General features: G+C 46.4%; 1 long non-coding RNA gene across 1 annotated transcript; it reads left to right on the top strand.

Moving 5' to 3' along the window:
* Positions 1–491: 491 nt before the first annotated feature.
* On the top strand, positions 492–16,057 carry LOC122551353 (uncharacterized). Its single transcript, XR_006312081.2, has 4 exons — positions 492–581; positions 4,189–4,361; positions 12,803–12,967; positions 15,049–16,057. It is a non-coding gene; the product is annotated as an uncharacterized LOC122551353 (long non-coding RNA).
* The last annotated feature ends 2,184 nt before the right edge of the window (positions 16,058–18,241 follow it).

Genomic DNA, 18,241 nt, shown 5'->3' with positions numbered 1-18,241 from the left:
AGTCCAGTCTCCGGCAACTGTCTGTGTGGAGTTCCAGTCTGTCTGGAGTTTGTATATTCACCCTGTGTTTGCGTGGGTTTCCTCCAGGTGCTCTAGTTTTTTCCCCACAGTCCAAAGATATGTGGATTAGCCATGGGAAATGTAGGTTTACAGGGATGGGATGAGACTGGGTATGATCCTCTTTGGAGGGTTGACGTGGACTTAATGGGCTGAATGGCCTGCTTCTTCCATACTGTAGGGAATCTATGATTGTAAGTTAAGGATAAAATGAGCTTGGAAAAGGCACAAGGGGCAATAGAGAAGAAACTAGGAGTGAAACGTGCTGTGTGCCAGCCTCACTGTCAGCAGACATCAACGTCTATTGCCCTGTTGATGTCCAAACCTAAGAGGACAGTGCCCCTTTAAGACACCTAATGAATCCTCGGCTTCTCCCTGATGTTTGTGAACTGGAAACAACCACTTGATGACTCAGAGGCAGCTGTTCCTGTTTCCCGAAATAAGGTGGGCTGAAGACTAAAGCAACAGTAACAGAAGCAGGAACCTGTGGGCACTTAATCTCTTCTTTCTGTCTTCTGTTCTGGGTAAGCAAACATTTATAAAGCGGATGTGTCATCTGCTAAAAATACTTCTTGGGTAAGTCAGGTTCGTACGACAAATAAAGAGGCTTGGAATAAACAGGACATGATTGTGGTCTATGTATGACCACAGGTTATCTGATTTAATCCCAATTAGCAACATAAAAGGTGATTTTAGATAACACAGCCTTATCTAGTTACCCTAATTATTGATGGGTTACAAAAATTGTATCATGTGACATCCATAGAGAATGAATAGAAAGTCCCTTAATTTTCTATGCTTATAAGGAAATAAGGCAGGGCAGGTGACCGAGGTGTCATTGGGGAGCACTTTGGAGCCAGTGACCATAATTCTATTAGTTTTAAAATAGTGATGGAACAGGATAGACGAGATCTAAAAGTTGAAGTTCTAAACTGGAGAAAGGCCAACATTGATGGTATTAGGCAAGAACTTTCAAAAGCTGATTGGAGGCAGATGTTTGCAGGTAAAGGGATGGCTGGAAAATAGGAAGCATTCAGAAATGAGATAACAAGAATCCAGAGAAAGCAATATTCCTGTTAGGGTGAAAGGGAAGGCTGGTAGGTATAGGGAATGCTGGATGACTAAAGAAATTGAGGGTTTGGTTAAGAAAAAGAAGGAAGCATATGACCGGTATAGACAGGATAGATTTGAGTGAATCCTTAGAGTATAAAGACAGTAGGAGTATACTTAAGAGGGAAATCAGGAGGGCAAAAAGGGGACATGAGATAGCTTTGGCAAATAGAGTTAAGGAGAATCCAAAAGGGTTTTACAAATACATTAAGGGCAAAAGGGTAACTAGTGAGAATAGGGCCCCTCAAAGATCAGCAAGGTGGCCTTTGTGTGGAGCCACAGAAAATGGGGGAGATACTAAATGAATATTTTGCATCAGTATTTACTGTGGAAAAGGATATGGAAGATATAGACTGTAGGGAAATAGATGGTGACATCTTGCAAAATGTCCAGATTATAGTGGAGGAAGTGCTGGATGACCTGAAACAGTTAAAGGTGGATAAATCCCCAGGACCTGATCAGATGTACCTGAGAACTCTGTGGGAAGCTAGAGAAGTGATTGCTGGGCCTTTTGCTGAGATATTTGTATCATCGATAGTCATAGGTGAGTTGCCGGAAGACTGGAGGTTGGCAAACGTAGTGCCGCTGTCTAAGGAGGGTGATCAAGACAAGCCAGGGAATTATAGTCCAGTGAGCCTGACCTCCGTGGTGGGTAAGTTGTTGGAGGGAATCCTGAGTGTCAGGATGTACACGTATTTGGAAAGGCAAGGACTGATTCGGGATAGTCAACATGGCTTTGTGCATGGGAAATTGTGTCTCTCAAACTTGATTAAGTTTTTTGAAGAAGTAACAAAGAAGATTGATGAGGGCAGAGCTGTAGATGTGGTCTATAAACTTCAGTAAGGTGTTCGACAAGGTTACCTATGGGAGACTGATTAGCAAGGTTAGATCTCATGGAATACAGGGAGAACTAGCCATTTGGATACAGAACTGGCTCAAAGGAAGAAGACAGAGGGTGGTGGTGGAGTGTTGTTTTTCAGACTGGAGGCCTGTGACCAGTGGAGTGCCACAAGGATTAGTGCTGGGCCCTCTACTTTTTGTCATTTACATAAATGATTTGGATGCGAGCATAAGAGGTACAGTTAGTAAGTTTGCAGATGAAACCAAAATTGGAGGGGTAGTGGACAGCAAAGAGGGTTACCTCAGATTACAACAGGATCTGGACCAGATGGGCCAATGGGCTGAGAAGTGGCAGATGGAGTTTAATTCCGATAAATGCGAGGTGCTGCATTTTGGGAAAGCAAATCTTAGCAGGATTTATACACTTAATGGTAAGGTCCTAGGGAGTGTTGCTGAACAAAGGGACCAACAGGTTCATAGCTCCTTGAAAGTGGAGTTGCAGGTAGATAGGATAGTGAAGAAGGCATTTGGTATGCTTTCCTTTATTGGTCAGAGTATTGAGTACAGGAGTTGGGAGGTCATGTTGTGGCTGTACAGGACATTGGTTAGGCCACTGTTGGAATATTGCGTGCAATTCTGGTCTCTTTCCTATCGGAAAGATGTTGTGAAACTTGAAAGGGTTCAGAAAAGATTTACAAGGATGTTGCCAGGGTTGAAGGATCTGAGCTACAGGGAGAGGCTGAACAGGCTGGGACTGTTTTCCCTGGAGCATCGGAGGCTGAGGGGTGACCTTATAGAGGTTTACAAAATTTGAGGGGCATGGATAGGATAAATAGACAAAGTCTTTTCCCTGGGGTTGGAGTCCAGAACTAAGGGGCATAGGTTTAGGGTGAGAGGGGAAAGATATAAGAGACCTAAGGGGCAACTTTTTCATGCAGAGGGTGGTAAGTGTATGGAATGAGCTGCCAGAGGATGTGGTGGAGGCTGGTACAATTGCAACATTTAAGAGGCATTTGGATGGGTATATGAATAGGAAGGGTTTGGAGGGATATGGGCTGGGCGCTGGCAGGTGGGACTAGATTGGGTTGGGATATCTGGTCGGCATGGACGGGTTGGACCGAAGGGTCTGTTTCCATGCTGTACATCTGTCTCGACTCATTTAAACAGCTGACCATCTGCATTAGCATACAGGAACTTATTGCAAGTATAAAGTCTGGTTCCTTAGATGGTTTGTACAAATCTTTTTTTCATTTGAGATGATAGCACAATTCAGCAATCCAATTAAATGAGCTTCTGAAGTTGCACAGATAGTTGGGTAACTATCGAGTAACAGTATTAGAACTGAGGGTGAGCCAGGTAAAACTGCAAATGGAAAAACATCCTTTTGATCAGCTGATAAGCACCATACTCCCTGTGTAATTGGGTGAGTTGGCACTGATAGCTGCCCTCGAAGCAGCTGCGGGGGGGACGAGACTATCACACACCTCCTTCTGGAATGTGCCTACGCAGAAGAAGTCTGGAGAGGAATGCAGTGGTGTTTGGCGAGGTTCGTCCCGAGCAGCGCTGTGATGCAGGACTCCGTGCTCTACGGCCTGTTCCCCGGGACGCACACCAAGACGAACATCAACTGTGCCTGGAGGATCATCAACTCTGAAGGACACTCTCTGGGCGGTCTGAAACCTGTTGATACTCCAGCTGAAGGAGTTGACCCCAACTGAGTGTTGCAGACTGGCACATTCCAAGGTCCAGGACTGTGTTGAGGGACGCGCTGAAGCTTGGGGTAGTTGCCGCCAAGGTGTGGTGGGGAAAGACCACCGTGTAACATCTGCCTGCCTATGAAGAACAGGGGGCCCACGCAGTCTTTTGGGCTCTGCTGACGCCTCAGCTAAATATGTGGATATATGATTGATAAATGTACAGACCTGTATACATGAATGATAAACATTTGCACACAGAGATCAGAATTTGTGTGTATGGCATGATCAACTGTACAGACCATCAAATTATTATTTTATGAATAAAGTATATTCTAGAAATTTAAAAAAAAAATTGGCACTGATAGCAAGCTGGCAGGCGATATCCCGTGCCTCCTCGTTTATAATTTTGTTGTCTTTGACCCATTTTGCAAACTGGATAAATCCCTTGTGGCCTCTGGGGAGATCTGTTGAATTTTTTTTTCAGGAAAGAAAAAGGAATGGGAAAAGGTGACCTGCTCAAACGACGGCTTTGGGAACAGACTGACTGGAAGCAGCTTCATTCCTGAGCAGTAAAGATGTACATGCAACCAAGAGAAGCAACTGCTTCCTAGAGTTTGCTGGACACTGCAGTGACCACACACACACACGCTGTCTTAGGTCAGTACTTGAGAGATCGGTTTTCTGGCCTACTGGGTAAAACCTAAGCCTATTTCCCTACTGCTCCAAATCAGGCAGAGTTGTAACAACTGTCAGCACTCAAGGAGAGTATCTCTCCTCTTTGCCCCTTGTCAAAAATGCTCTTGGACTTGAACATTTTTCTCTTTAATCCCTCCCTTCACCTCTGCTGCTTCTCCAGCCTCCCCACAGAAGTGAAAGTCTCTGCTCAGTCATGTGTAAACTTGGTCAGGAGGAAGAGAGTGCAGCTCTCCTCCCCCACTACATGAGCAATGAAAGCAACTGAAAGTCTGTAGTTAGAGCAGTGCATTTTTATGCTGTGGCTCACCTTGTGAGAGCTGATGTATTTGCCTTTCATTTAAAAGGCTGGAGGCAGCAGCCATTAGACCCTGCAACACGGAAGAGCGTCAAAAGAGAGGAGTTTGCTACAACTGTGTTAAAAATAGTCTCACAATGCATTTTCACCCTTTGGTATTGATGTACTGTATACCCCATCCCTGTACAGAAGCTACGGGCACACTGTCTGGTTTTAGATAAGTCAGGAAGCCCTGTATTATCAGGCTGAGTATTTGCATGTTAATTTGCCAGCCTTCACTAAAAATAACTTTGAGGTGACTCAAGGTGATCACTCCAGGATATTTTGGGACAATAATTGGAATATTCTTTTCAATGCAGTGCCTCTGGTGAACAGGCTAGTGCTTTGTTACTGACATTTCTCTGTGTGTAGTGAAATACAGTTATGTACAGTAAGAGGCCACAAGCTCCAGACGGTAACCATCTCGTTTGCTCTCCGCACATGTTGCGTGACCGGATGAATATTTGCGCAGTTTCTCTTTATTTATCTGCAATTGCTGACCAGAAGGGGTTCTGCTGCCCCCTCATGGAAACTGTAGGTGTTGCACGACTGCTGCATTTCAGATTTATCATCTGCGAGAAAATTAACGTGGGGGCTGCACTTGTTAGATTAAAGTGACAGCAAAATCACGTCAAAGGACATCGGGGAGATCCAGAAGCACCGAAGAACGAAGAATCCGAAAGCCAGAATGGCGTTTTGGGGTCAGCATTTGTCTCATGCATTGTGATCCTGCCAAAATTTGAACATTTAAGGGGAAACTGTACGGCAAATACATTTTAAAACAGGCAGCATCCCTTTCATTAAAAATATAGTGGGCTACCTTCTCTTACTTATTTTCAAATTTCTCTACAGCCTCCCCTCTCCCTATCTCTTTAACCTGCTCTAACCCTACATCATTCGGACATCAATTCTCCCCTATTTCTAGCATCTTGAGAACTTCCAATCCCTTTGATAGCCACACCTTTTGTCATCTAGGCCTTGAGCTCTGGAAATCAATCCCTAGACCACAGCACCTTTTTTAAGACTCTCCACCTTTAAGGCATTCCTTAAAACCTAACTACCTCTGAGTAAATGTGAGAGAAATGGGACCAATTTACTAACTCCAACCAAACCTGGAGCATCTGATGCTTCACAAACAGGGGGATGGATATATTGAAATGAGTTACAAAGTAGAATCTTATAGAGGCAGCAGCCATTTAAAGCCTTGCATCATCTTTCGGGTAGGTTATTTTCTAAATGAGGAAAGGCTTCAGAAATCCGAAGTACAAAGGGACTTGGGAGTCATAGAGATCTACAACATGGAAACAGACCCTTCGGTCCAACTAGTCCATGTCGACCAGGTATCCCAACCCAATCTAGTCCCATCTGTCAGCACCCGGCCCATATCCCTCCAAACCCTTCCTATTCATATACCCATCCAAATGCCTTTTAAATGTTGCAATTGTTCCAGCCTCTAACACTTCCTCTGGCAGCTCATTCCATACACGTACCAGCCTCTCCATGTAAGGCTCCTTAGGTCTTTTTTATATCTTTCTCCTCTCACCCTAAACCTATGCCCTCTAGTTCCCTTAGTCAGGATTCTGTTAAGGTTAACATGCAGGTTCAGTTGGCACTTAAGAAAGCAAGTGCAATGTTGACATAGAAGGATATTCTGGCGGTGGAGGAGGTCCAGAGGAGATCGAGAAGAATGAGCTCAAGGATAAAGGGCTTGTCAAATGAGGAGCAGTTGAGAACTCTGGGTCTGTACAAAATCAAGTTTAGAAGGATGTGGGGGAACCTAATTGAAACTTACTGAATACTGAGAGAGAAAGTGAGGGCTGCAGATGCTGGAGATCAGAGCTGAAAATGTGTTGCTGGAAAAGCGCAGCAGGTCAGGTAGCATCCAAGGAGCAGGAGAATCGACGTTTCGGGCATAAGCCCTTCTTCAGGAATGAGGAAAGTGTGTCCAGCAGGCTAAGATAAAAGGTAGGGAGGAGGGACTTGGGGGAGGGGCTTTGGAAATGCGATAGGTGGAGGGAGGTCAAGGTGAGGGTGATAGGCCGGAGTGGGGTGTGGGCGGAGAGGTCAGGAAAATGATTGCAGGTTAGGAAGGCAGTGCTGAGTTCGAGGGATTTGACTGAGACATAGAGATCTACAACATGGAAACAGACCCTTCGGTCCAACTAGTCCATGTCGACCAGGTATCCCAACCCAATCTAGTCCCATCCCTTGTGGGGGGAGGGGAAATGAGGAAACTGGAGAAGTCTGAGTTCATCCCTTGTGGTTGGAGGGTTCCCAGGCAGAAGATGAGACACTCTTCCTCCAACTGTCGTGTTGCCATGGTCTGGCGATGGAGGAGTCCAAGGACCTGCATGTCCTTGGTGGAGTGGGAGGGGGAGTTAAAGTGTTGGGCTACAGGGTGTTTGGGTTGATTGGTCCGGGTGTCCCAGAGGTGTTAATACTGAAAGACCTGGACAGAGTGAGCATGGAGAGATGTTTCCATGACTAGGAGAGACTAGGGCCCAAAGGTGCAGCCACAGAGTGAAGGGAGAATCCTTTAGAACTGAGATGAAGAGGAATTTCATTAGCCAGGGAGTGGTTAATCTGTGGAACTCATTGTCACAGGAGGCTGTAGAGGCCACGTCGTTGAGAGTATTTAAGACAGAGATGGATGATTAGTGAGGGGATGAAGGGTTATGGGGAGAAGGCAAGAGAGTGGGGTTGAGAAACATACTAGCCATGATTCATTGGTGGAGGAGTGTGGATGGGCCAAATGGCCTAATTCTACTCCCATATCTCATGGTCTAATGGTGTTATGTATATCTGATGCAAGAAGAGCTAGGTGCCTGCTCCTAATGGTTCAGTTCAGACAGAAAGTACACATGTGTAGACACTGAATAGAGTAACAGCTCCTCATATGAACCATGCTTCTTCAGTGAAGTACTGGAGAACGTCTACAACCAATGTAATCATGGGTCCAGATCATCTCTCAGGAACATTATTGCTGCATCGTAAACTTGCAGAAGTCCCAGTTTGCTCACACTACTGCAGTTGCCCAAGAAGCTGATATTTCCAATGGGCAATTATATCAGGAACCCTCTGATAAACCTCTTGAGTTAGAAGCAGAGGATTCTGACTTATTTCCCTGAATAGTCAGCCAAGCAAGGTTCAAGGGATTGATTAATAAAATTAACCTCCCAGGTGACCATTAATACACTCGCCTACCATATGGACTAACAGTCCACTCATCTCTCTTACCTCTCCCTGTTCACCCACAGCCCCTTCCCCACATGACTTTGCCCAACCCCACTTCCAAACTGACCCCCAATATTCCAACCTCACTGACCAGACCTCCAACATTCACTCCTCTGATGTGCCCTCAAGTGATCCACGCCACCTCGACATGTCCACCTAACCCCAACGGACCGTCCAGCCTTGACACCCCACCAACCCAACTTTGCCAACCAATTCCCACAACCCTGCAATACCACCATACCCATACACTGGCAGCCCGTGGGTCAGTGGTTAGCACTGCTGCCTCACAGCGTCAGGAACCTGGGTTTGATGCTTGCCTCAGGTGACTGTCTGTGAGGAGTTTGCACGTTCTCCCCTTGTCTGCGTGGGTTTCCTCCTAGTGCTCCGGTTTCCTCTCACAGTCCAAAGATGTGCATGTTAGGTAAATTGGCTGTGCTAAATTACCCATAGTGCTCAGGGATGTGTAGGTTAGGTACATTTATCAGGGATAAATATAGCATAATAGGATAGCGGAATGGGTCTGGGAGGGTTACTCTTCAGAGGGTTGGTGTGGACTTGTTGGGACGAAAGGCCTGTTTCCACACTGTAGGGATTCTATAATACATGATCAGAACTTTTGCTCACCCACTGGGTGGGAATCTCCTGCTCTTGCTTTGAATGCGGCTTCTGTCGAACTCAGCAAACTGTAACCCTCCATTCTGATCACTATGACAGCCTCTGTGTATTATCTACAGTGTCCTGCTCCCATACCTATTCAATGAAATCAGTGGGAGATCATGGGACCAGGTTACCAACTCCAACCAGACAAAGAGCATCTGATGATTCACAGACAGAAGAATGGATATTTAGATTTAGGTTTTATTGTCACTTGTATTCAAGTGTAGGAATACAGTGAAAAGTGTCTCCATTCCTGGTGCCAAAATATAACAAAATGAGTTACAAAGTAGAATTTAATAGAGATGCCTTTCATGTAGAAAATCGAATGCATGAGTTAACATGGAGAGGTTGGAGGATTTAGGGAGCAATGGATACCAGGGAGTGAGTTAAAAAGAATTCAGATGATTTGCTCATAAGAAATTAGATGGGCTGATTGTCCTGTTTCTATGCTGTAATGATTCTGTGATAATTCTTTGAAACGAGCATGCCAGAGGCTGGTTTAAATTTAAAATAAAGAATAAATGGGAGTCAGTAATAAGCAGTGATCTGAATGGGGATTTCAGATAGTTTCTATGTAGAATAGAAATCAGAGATTGAAATACAGACTTTAACATAACAGAGGGTTCAGGCGCTTCATACATTGCATATTTGGAATTGATAGCTGGTTTACACACAGAATAGGTTGTTCGTAGGAATAAAACACAGGCAGAAATTTAATCCAGGAACAGAAAGTCATGTACAGTGTAATAGACATCTGGACGTGGACTCTGAAATCAAGTCCAAGATTAGAATTAAGAAATGTTTCAGCAACTTGTTCTGAGATGTTATAATGCACCTAGCTCAGAGCTCAGTACACCACAAGTGTACAATTAAAGTCGTGGAAGATTACTGTTCTGATAGGGAGTCTTGTCCATTCCACTTGCGAATCATGTATTTGCAACTGCACGATTCCACTATACCCGTCTCCCAATCACTCATTCAGTGATTTCGTGAAAGTGTCCCTTCGGCGTCGCAGACTGATGGGTGACTGATTTCAAACCAGTAGCCTCTTTAGTAGTTCTGATAACAGCACACAACGTGTAATTGATGCCGAAATACCGCAAAACCATTTCCGTATTTGACATTAGATATCAGCGCAGAGTTCACTTCTTGCCAGTTGTAATCATGCAACCTGGAATTTGCAGGTACTCCAGTGCTGAGCAACCTCCCCCACTCCAACCTCTCACCCTCACAGCGCGCAACCCTCCAATCCCTCTGCTCTAATCCCAACCTCACCATTAAGCCAGCAGATAAAGGGGGCGCAGTGGTAGTCTGGTGCACTGACCTCTACACCGCTGAAGCCAAATGCCAACTCGAGGACACCTCTTCCTTCTGCCCCCTCGACCATGACCCCACTCCCCATCACCAAACCATCATCTCCCAGACCATAGAGAACCTCATCACCTCAGGAGATCTCCCACCCACAGCTTCCAACCTCATAGTCCGGGAACCCCGCACTGCCCGGTTCTACCTCCTTCTCAAGATCCACAAACCTGACCACCCTGGCCGACCCATTGCCTCAGCATGCTCCTGCCCCACTGAACTCATCTCTACCTACCTCGACACTGTCCTATCCCCCCTAGTCCAGGAACTCCCCACATACGTTCGAGACACCACCCATGCCCTCCACCTCCTCCAAGACTTCCGTTTCCCCGGCCCCCAACGCCTCATCTTCACCATGGATATCCAATCCCTCTACACCTCCATCCGCCATGACCAGGGCCTCCAAGCCCTCCGTTTTTTCCTCTCCAGACGTCCCCAACAGTACCCTTCCACCGACACTCTCATTCGTTTGGCCGAAGTGGTCCTCACCCTTAACAATTTCTCCTTTGAATCCTCCCACTTCCTCCAGACCAAAGGGGTAGCCATGGGCACAAGAATGGGCCCCAGCTATGCCTGTCTCTTTGTTGGCTACGTAGAACAGTTGATCTTCCGTAATTACACCGGCACCACTCCCCATCTCTTCCTCTGCTATATTGATGACTGCATTGGCGCCACCTCGTGCTCCCGCGAGGAGGTTGAGCAATTCATCAACTTCACCAACACATTCCACCCTGACCTTAAATTTACCTAGACCATCTCTGACACCTCCCTCCCCTTCCTGGACCTCTCTATCTCCATTAGTGACGACCGACTTGACACTGACTTTTTTTTACAAACCCACCGACTCCCACAGCTACCTGGATTACACCTCTTCCCACCCTATCTCTTGCAAAAATACCATCCCGTATTCCCAATTCCTCCGCCTCCGCCGTATCTGCTCCCAGGAGGACCAGTTCCACCATAGAACACACCAGAGCCCGCAATTTCCCTTCCCACGTGGTTAAAGATGCCCTCCAACGCATCTCGTCCACATCCCGCACCTCCGCCCTCAGACCCCACCCCTCCAACCGTAACAAGGACAGAACGCCCCTGGTGCTCACCTTCCACCCTACAAACCTCCGCATAAACCAAATCATCCGCCGACATTTCCGCCACCTCCAAACAGACCCCACCACCAGGGATATATTTCCCTCCCCACCCCTTTCCGCCTTCTGCAAAGACCGTTCCCTCCGTGACTATCTGGTCAGGTCCACGCCCCCCTACGACGCACCCTCCCATCCTGGCACTTTCCCCTGCCTCCGCAAGAACTGTAAAACCTGTGCCCACACCTCCTTCCTCACCTCTATCCATGGCCCTAAAGGAGCCTTCCACATCCATCAAAGTTTTACCTGCAAATCCACTAATATCATCTATTGTATCCGTTGCTCCCGATGCGGTCTCCTCTACATTGGGGAGACTGGGCTCCTCCTAGCAGAGCGCTTTAGGGAACATCTCCGAGACACCCGCATCAATCAACCAAACTGCCCCGTGGCCCAACATTTCAACTCCCCCTCCCACTCTGCTGAGGACATGGAGGTCCTGGGCCTCCTTCACCGCCGCTCCCTCACCACCAGACGCCTGGAGGAAGAACGCCTCGTCTTCCGCCTCGGAACACTTCAACCCCAGGGCATCAATGTGGACTTCAACAGCTTCCTCATTTCCCCTTCCCCACCTCATCCTAGTTTCAAACTTCCAGCTCCGCACTGTCCCCTTGACTTGTCCGGACTTGTCCTACCTGCCTAGCTCCTTTTCCACCTATCCACTCCACCCTCTCCTCCCTGACCTATCACCTTCATCTCTTCCCCTACTCACCTATTGTACTCTATGCTACTTTCTCCCCACCCCCACCCCCACCCCCACCCCCACCCTCCTCTAGCTTATCTCTCCACGCTTCAGGCTCTCTGCCTTTATTCCTGATGAAGGGCTTTTGCCCGAAACATCGATTTCGCTGCTCATCGGATGCTGCCTTAATTGCTGTGCTCTTCCAGCACCACTGATCCAGAATCTGGTTTCCAGCATCTGCAGTCATTGTTTTTACCTTTGTCAATGACAGGTCAGCGCATTCCTGTGTCCCTGATGCATGAAGACTCACACAAAGGGATCAATGATTCTGAAGCACTTTTCTAGATTTATGAACTAACTGTGGTCGATTACCTGGAAGCTCAATCTTCGGGAATACAGAATAGATTCCTGACAGTGCTGCTCCACTAAAATGACCATCGCCCTTCAAGAAATGTCTCAGTGTTGAATTTGCAATGCGAAGAGGATATTAGGGTTGTTTATCCTCTGTGTTCTAATCAGTTAATCAGTGATGATTGTGAATGCAATGAGATACATGTTTGCTGAGCCTTCGGCAAATCACAAACTGCTTCATAAACCCCAGTAGAAGTGTTTCCATCAATGCTAATGCCTTGCCATTGAGAGTTTGATGGCAGAATACTAATAACCCTCAGTCAGTTTTCACGGACTCTGAACCTGCCAATGGAATAGCACAGTCATTTGGAACAAATGTGACTCTTAATATCACTGCTTTCCATTGAGTGCTTGTAAAACTAGAAGATATTGGTTTGCAGGTGGATAATTCCAGTATCAAATTACTTGAAATCAAATGAGATTTGAAAAAAAGAAGCTGACTCCCAGGGGACTGTAATATCTATTTAAGCTCTGTGGATAGGGTTCAATTCATTAACTGATTGGTATTTTTGGACTGTGTTTAATATTCTGAAAAGATGCAAGATTAGTATGTTAATTATGGACTTCAATATCCTGTTCTCAGATGTATCTGGTCGATCTCAATCCTGAAGCATAGCTGTCATATCTGAATTGCCTTCACCAACAAGAACTCTGTGCCCCATGTTTCATCTTTCACTCCCACTCACAGTGGTTGAACAGTGGCTCAAAGGAGAAAAAAACGACTCATGGACGTGTTGATAAAGCAAAAGTAAGGCTTTCATTTCTGTAGCACAATTCATACAAACAGAACTCCCCAAAGTGCTTTAACAACCATGAAATATCTATGGTGGTCACTGTTGCATCGTAGTGAACATGGTGGCCAATTTGCAAACAGCACAAATATCAAATGTGCTAATGACCAAATAATCTGTTTTTGTGATGATGGTCCTGGGCCAGGACACCAGGGAGAGTACCCGTGCTCTTCTTCATATAGTGCCATTGGACACTATGTACCTATCTGATAGGGCATGTGTCTTTAACGTCTGATATGAAAGGCAGCACCTGGAATAGTGCAGCACTCCCTCAGTCCTGCATTGGATTATCACTCTAGGTATGGCCTGATGGCATTATCACCAGACTATTAATCTGGAAACTCAGCTAATATTCTGTTCCTGATGAAGGGCTTTTGCCCGAAAAGTCGATTTTCCTGCTCCTCAGATGCTGCCTGACCTGCTGTGCTTTTCCAGGGCCACACTCTTGACTCGAATGTTCTGGGTCCCAGGCACAAGTGCTGCCATGGCAGATTTTGGGATTTAAATTTGAAAACGAACCTAGAATTAAGGGTCTAATGATGACCTTGAAACCATTGTTGGTTGTCAGGAAAAATCCATCCATTTCACTAATGTTTTTGAGGGAGAGAAATCTGTCATTCTTACCTGGTCTGGCCTACATGTGGCTCCAGACCCACAACAATGTGGTTACTCTTAATGGCTCTCAGTGCAACTAGGGATGGGCAATAAATGCTGGTCTGTCTAGCGATGTCCACATCCCGGAGGTGAATTGAAAAGAGGTCTCCGAATTGTTGACATGCACACTCTGAGGCCAGAGACTGCCCATTGAGTCATAGTTGGGATAATGTATTGGAAAATGCAGACGCTACTCTGGCATCAGTGGGGCTGCCAGCGCAAACATGGGAGGCTACGGAATCGAGAGGGGGAAGTATGACTTGGGGGAATTGTACTGAATAACTTGTATATATGTGGAAGTGTACATGTGAAACATTACGGTGCTGATGAAAGTACGAGAGACTTGCTCCAGGATAAGGATGAATTAGAGATTTTAGAGACCAGGAAGAATGGCAGTCGAGTAGAATCAGAGCAGCCTCGCTCACCACCCAACACTTGGAGGGAGAACACCTCATCTTCCGCCTCAGGACCCTCCAACCCCATGGCATCAATGTGGACTTCACCAGTTTGCTCATTTCCCCGCCCCCCGCCCCACCTTACCTCAGTTCCAACCTTCCAGCTCCGCACCATCCTCATGACCCGCTGCATCTGTCCACCTTCCTTCCCACCTATCCGCTCCACCCTTCCTTCCGACTTGTCACCTCCATCCACCTATTGCACTCTCAGCTACCTTCACCCCAGCTCCACCCCCCTCCCATTTACCTCTCCACCCCCGAGGCTCTCAGCCTCATTCCTGATGAAGAGCTTTTGATTTTCCTGCTCCTCGGATGCTGTCTGCACGGCTGTGCTTTTCCACCAGCACACTCTTGGTTCTAATCTCCAGCATCTGCAGTATTTACTTTCGCCTAAGAGTTTGTGTGTATGTCAATGCCTAAGGAAACAAGAGGTGACACAGTGTGCTCATAAAGCATACAGAACACAAGCATCATGTTAAAGCTTGCTAGCAGCTGACATTCAATATTGTCTGTGCTGAACAAGCAATGCACTGTATCTAGTTTGTTGGAGGTCTAGGGAATAGACCAAGAGTGCAAGGTGTACATGAATAATGTATATATATATATACACATAAATAATGTACATTTGAAAGAAAATTAAAACAAATTCACTTGTTGGAGCCAGTTACAATCATCTAAGATTTTATGTATTTTGTTGGAGCTTATTTGTTAACTTCTATCTCCCAGGGATCTCTGATTTAATGTGCTATTTTGCTGATGGTGAGGACTGTGTTGAATTTTAAGATTATTGCACCTCCAAATTTGACTTATATTTCTGCTGTTTGAAATGGATTAATACTCCAGAATCTAATAGAAACAGTATAAATAATGGAAGATTTCAAGCGAGAGGTTTGAGACTGCAGATCCTAATGAGCAATTTCCATTATTAGTTTCCTTTAGAGACATCTCTGATCAAGACTCACAAGCAACAACTTCACAAGTCACTTGAGTGTGCTGAAAATTTAATGGGGCCTGTTTGATTCAATGGACTCCTTTCATTTAATTAGCTGAATTGATGTCTCGCCAACACCAGTGGCAACACTTTCCTGACATTGGTGTGGAAATCATGTCTTCCCAGTGGATAAAACAATCATAGTGATCTCCCAAGCAATATCCTGCTGTCAAAAACATCAAAGCCATGGAAAGCCCCGACATTCAAAAGTACATTTCCCTCAAGAGGCCAAATTTCTCAGAGTTTAAGCTAAAGAAAACACAGATGATGATTTTGCCGTCACCAAATGGAAAACTAGCCAAACAAATTTTGGGAATCCATTTATTTCGAAACAATCAAAATCTGAAAAAGAAAATTAAAAGCTAAAGAAGAGAGTAGTTGATTTGTCATCAGCAGCATAAACCTCTTTCCCTTCCCCTGCTGTGGGGAAATATGGAAAGTTGAACTAATTTGTGCAGAATCAGACTCAAGGCTTATTCGCAATGGCACAATGTCACCTTATTTTGTTGGCAAAGATATCACAAGTACCTTAGGCACTAAGGGGGTATTTGTGGTCATTTCCTCAGGGGGCTAGTGTTATTATGGATGATAGAGTACATTTTACTAGATTCGTGTGACCAAAAATCTTGCATCAATACCTTCCAAAATACTTCACAGCCAGCAGAGGAATTTTGAAATATTGTCACTGACATCAAATTCTGCACAGCAAAATTTTGCTAACAGCAATGAAGTAAATGACCACATATGTGTAACTTAGCTGAGGGATCGATATTGGCCAGAATGCCAGGAAGACCTACTCTACTCTAAGGCATGCCACGTGATTGGTCAGGCCACTATTGGAATATGGCATGCAATTCTGGTCTCCTTCCTATCGGAAAGATGTCGTGAAAATTGAAAGGGTTCAGAAAAGATTTACAAGGATGTTGCCAGGGTTGGAGGATTTGAGCTATAGGGAGAGGTTGAATAGGCTAGGGCTGTTTTCCCTGGAGCATCGGAGGCTGAGGGGTGACCTTATAGAGGTCTATAAAATGATGAGGGGCATGGATAAGATAAATAGACAAAGTCTTTTCCCTGGGGTGGGTGAGTCCAGAACTAGAGGGCACAGGTTTAGGGTGAGAGGGGAAAGATATAAAAGAGACTTGAGGGGCAACTTTTTCATGCAGAGGGTGGTACGTGTATGGACTGAGCTGCCAGAGGAAGTGGTGGAGGCTGGTACGATTGCAACATTTCAAATGCATTTGGATGGCTATATTGAATAGGAAGGGTTGCGAGGGAAATGGGCCAGGTGCTGGCAGGGTGGGACTAGATTGTGTTGGGATATCTGGGTTGGACTGAAGGGTCTGTTTCTGTGCTGTACATTTCTATGACTCCATGACTCTAACCAGGAGGCTGGAAGAACACAGCAAGCCAGGCAGCTTCAGGAGATGGACAAGCCAACGTTTTGGGTATAACCCTTCTTCAGGGCTTGGGGTGGGGGTAGGGGGAGCTGCAGCTAAAGTGGTAAGGAGGTAGTTTGGGTGAGGAGAGGAGAGGAACGGAATGGTGAGGTAACGGTAGGTGAACGCAGGTGGTGGGTACGACCTGGTTGGTAGGAGGAATGATCTTTTATGTCAACCTGAGCTGGAACTGCAGGCCTCAGTTTACTGCCTCATGCAACAATTTGCATCTCCAGGGGTGTGACTACAATTTCACGAAAATCACACCTTCCTGTCATGCATCCCACAGCCTCACAGCCCTTTTGCATAAACAACTTCTGCTGACACAAAAGCAGAAATTGTTGGAGAAACTCAGCAGGTCTGGTAGCATCTGCAGGGAGAAAGCAGAGTTAAGGTTTCGCGTCGGGTGACTCTTCATCAGAACCAGCTGCTAGCAGTGCTGGCAGAAAGTAGCTGACATACAATATTGGTGAAGAATCACCAGACTCACAATGTTAACTCTGCTTTCTTCTGACAGATGCTGCCAAACGTACTGAGTTTCTCCAGTGATTTCAGTTTTCATTTTAGATCTCCTGTATCTGCAGTTCTTTGGTTTATTTCAGCTTTTGCTGATATTGGTCCTAAAACTCCACAATGCCATCTTTACCGAGAGTGTGGTGCTGAAAAAGTACAGCAGGTCAGGCAGCATCCCAGGAGCAGGAGAATCGATGTTTCGGGCATAAACCCTTCATCAGGAATGAGGCTTGTGAGCCAGGGCTGAGAGGTAAATGGGAAGGAAGTGGGGCTGGGGGGGAGGTAGCTGGGAAAGTGATAAGTAGATGAAGGTGAGGGAGAAGGTGATAGTTCAGAGGGGGCAGTGATGGACGGGTCCGGAGGGCGGTGCCGAGTTGGAGGCTTGGGACTTAGATAATGTGGGGGGGAGGGGTCATGAGGAAGCTATTGAAATCCACATTCATCCCGTGTGGTTGTAGGGTCCCAAGGCGGAATATGAGGCGTTCCTCCTCAGGCATCGGGTGGTAACGGTTTGGCGGTGGAGGAGGCCCAGGACCTGCATGTCCTTGACAGAGTGGGAGGGGGAGTTGAAGTGTTCAGCCACGGGGCGGTGGGATTGGTGGGAGCGGGTGTCCCAGCGATGTTCTCTGAAATGATCCACAAGAAGGCGTCCTGTCTCCCCAATGTGGAGAAGGCCACACTGGGTGTGACGGATGCAGTAGATGACATTGGGAGAAGTGCAGGTGAATTTCTGATGGATGTGGAAGGATCCCTTGGGGCCTTGGACGGAGGTGAGGGGAGTGGTGTGGGCGCAAGTTTTGCATTTCCTGCGGTGGCAGGGAAAGGTGCCATGAGTGGGGTGTGGGCTGGTGGGGGGGTGTAGACCTGACGAGGGAGTCGCAGAGGGAATGGTCGCTTCAGAACACTGCTAGGGGTAGGGATGGAAATATACTCCAAGTGGTGGGGTCAGTTTGGAATGGCAGAAGTGGCGAAGTCTTCCGCACTTACACCGGCACCACTCCCCACCCATTCCTCTGCTACATCGATGACTGTATCGGTGCTGTCTCCTGCTCCCACAAGGAGGTTTAACAGCTCATCAACTTTACCAACACCTTCCATCCCGATCTTAAATTCACCTGGACCATCTTGGACACCTCCTCCACCCTTCCCCCTTCCTGGACCTCTCCATCACCGTCTCTGGTG

This window comes from Chiloscyllium plagiosum, unplaced genomic scaffold, assembly GCF_037043375.1.
Source record: "Chiloscyllium plagiosum isolate Xiang-an unplaced genomic scaffold, Cpla_swu_hap1 HiC_scaffold_7, whole genome shotgun sequence".
Classification (NCBI taxonomy): Eukaryota; Metazoa; Chordata; class Chondrichthyes; order Orectolobiformes; family Hemiscylliidae; genus Chiloscyllium; species Chiloscyllium plagiosum.
Note: the sequence above shows the minus strand (reverse complement) of the source record. Positions and strands in the feature narration are given on the sequence as shown.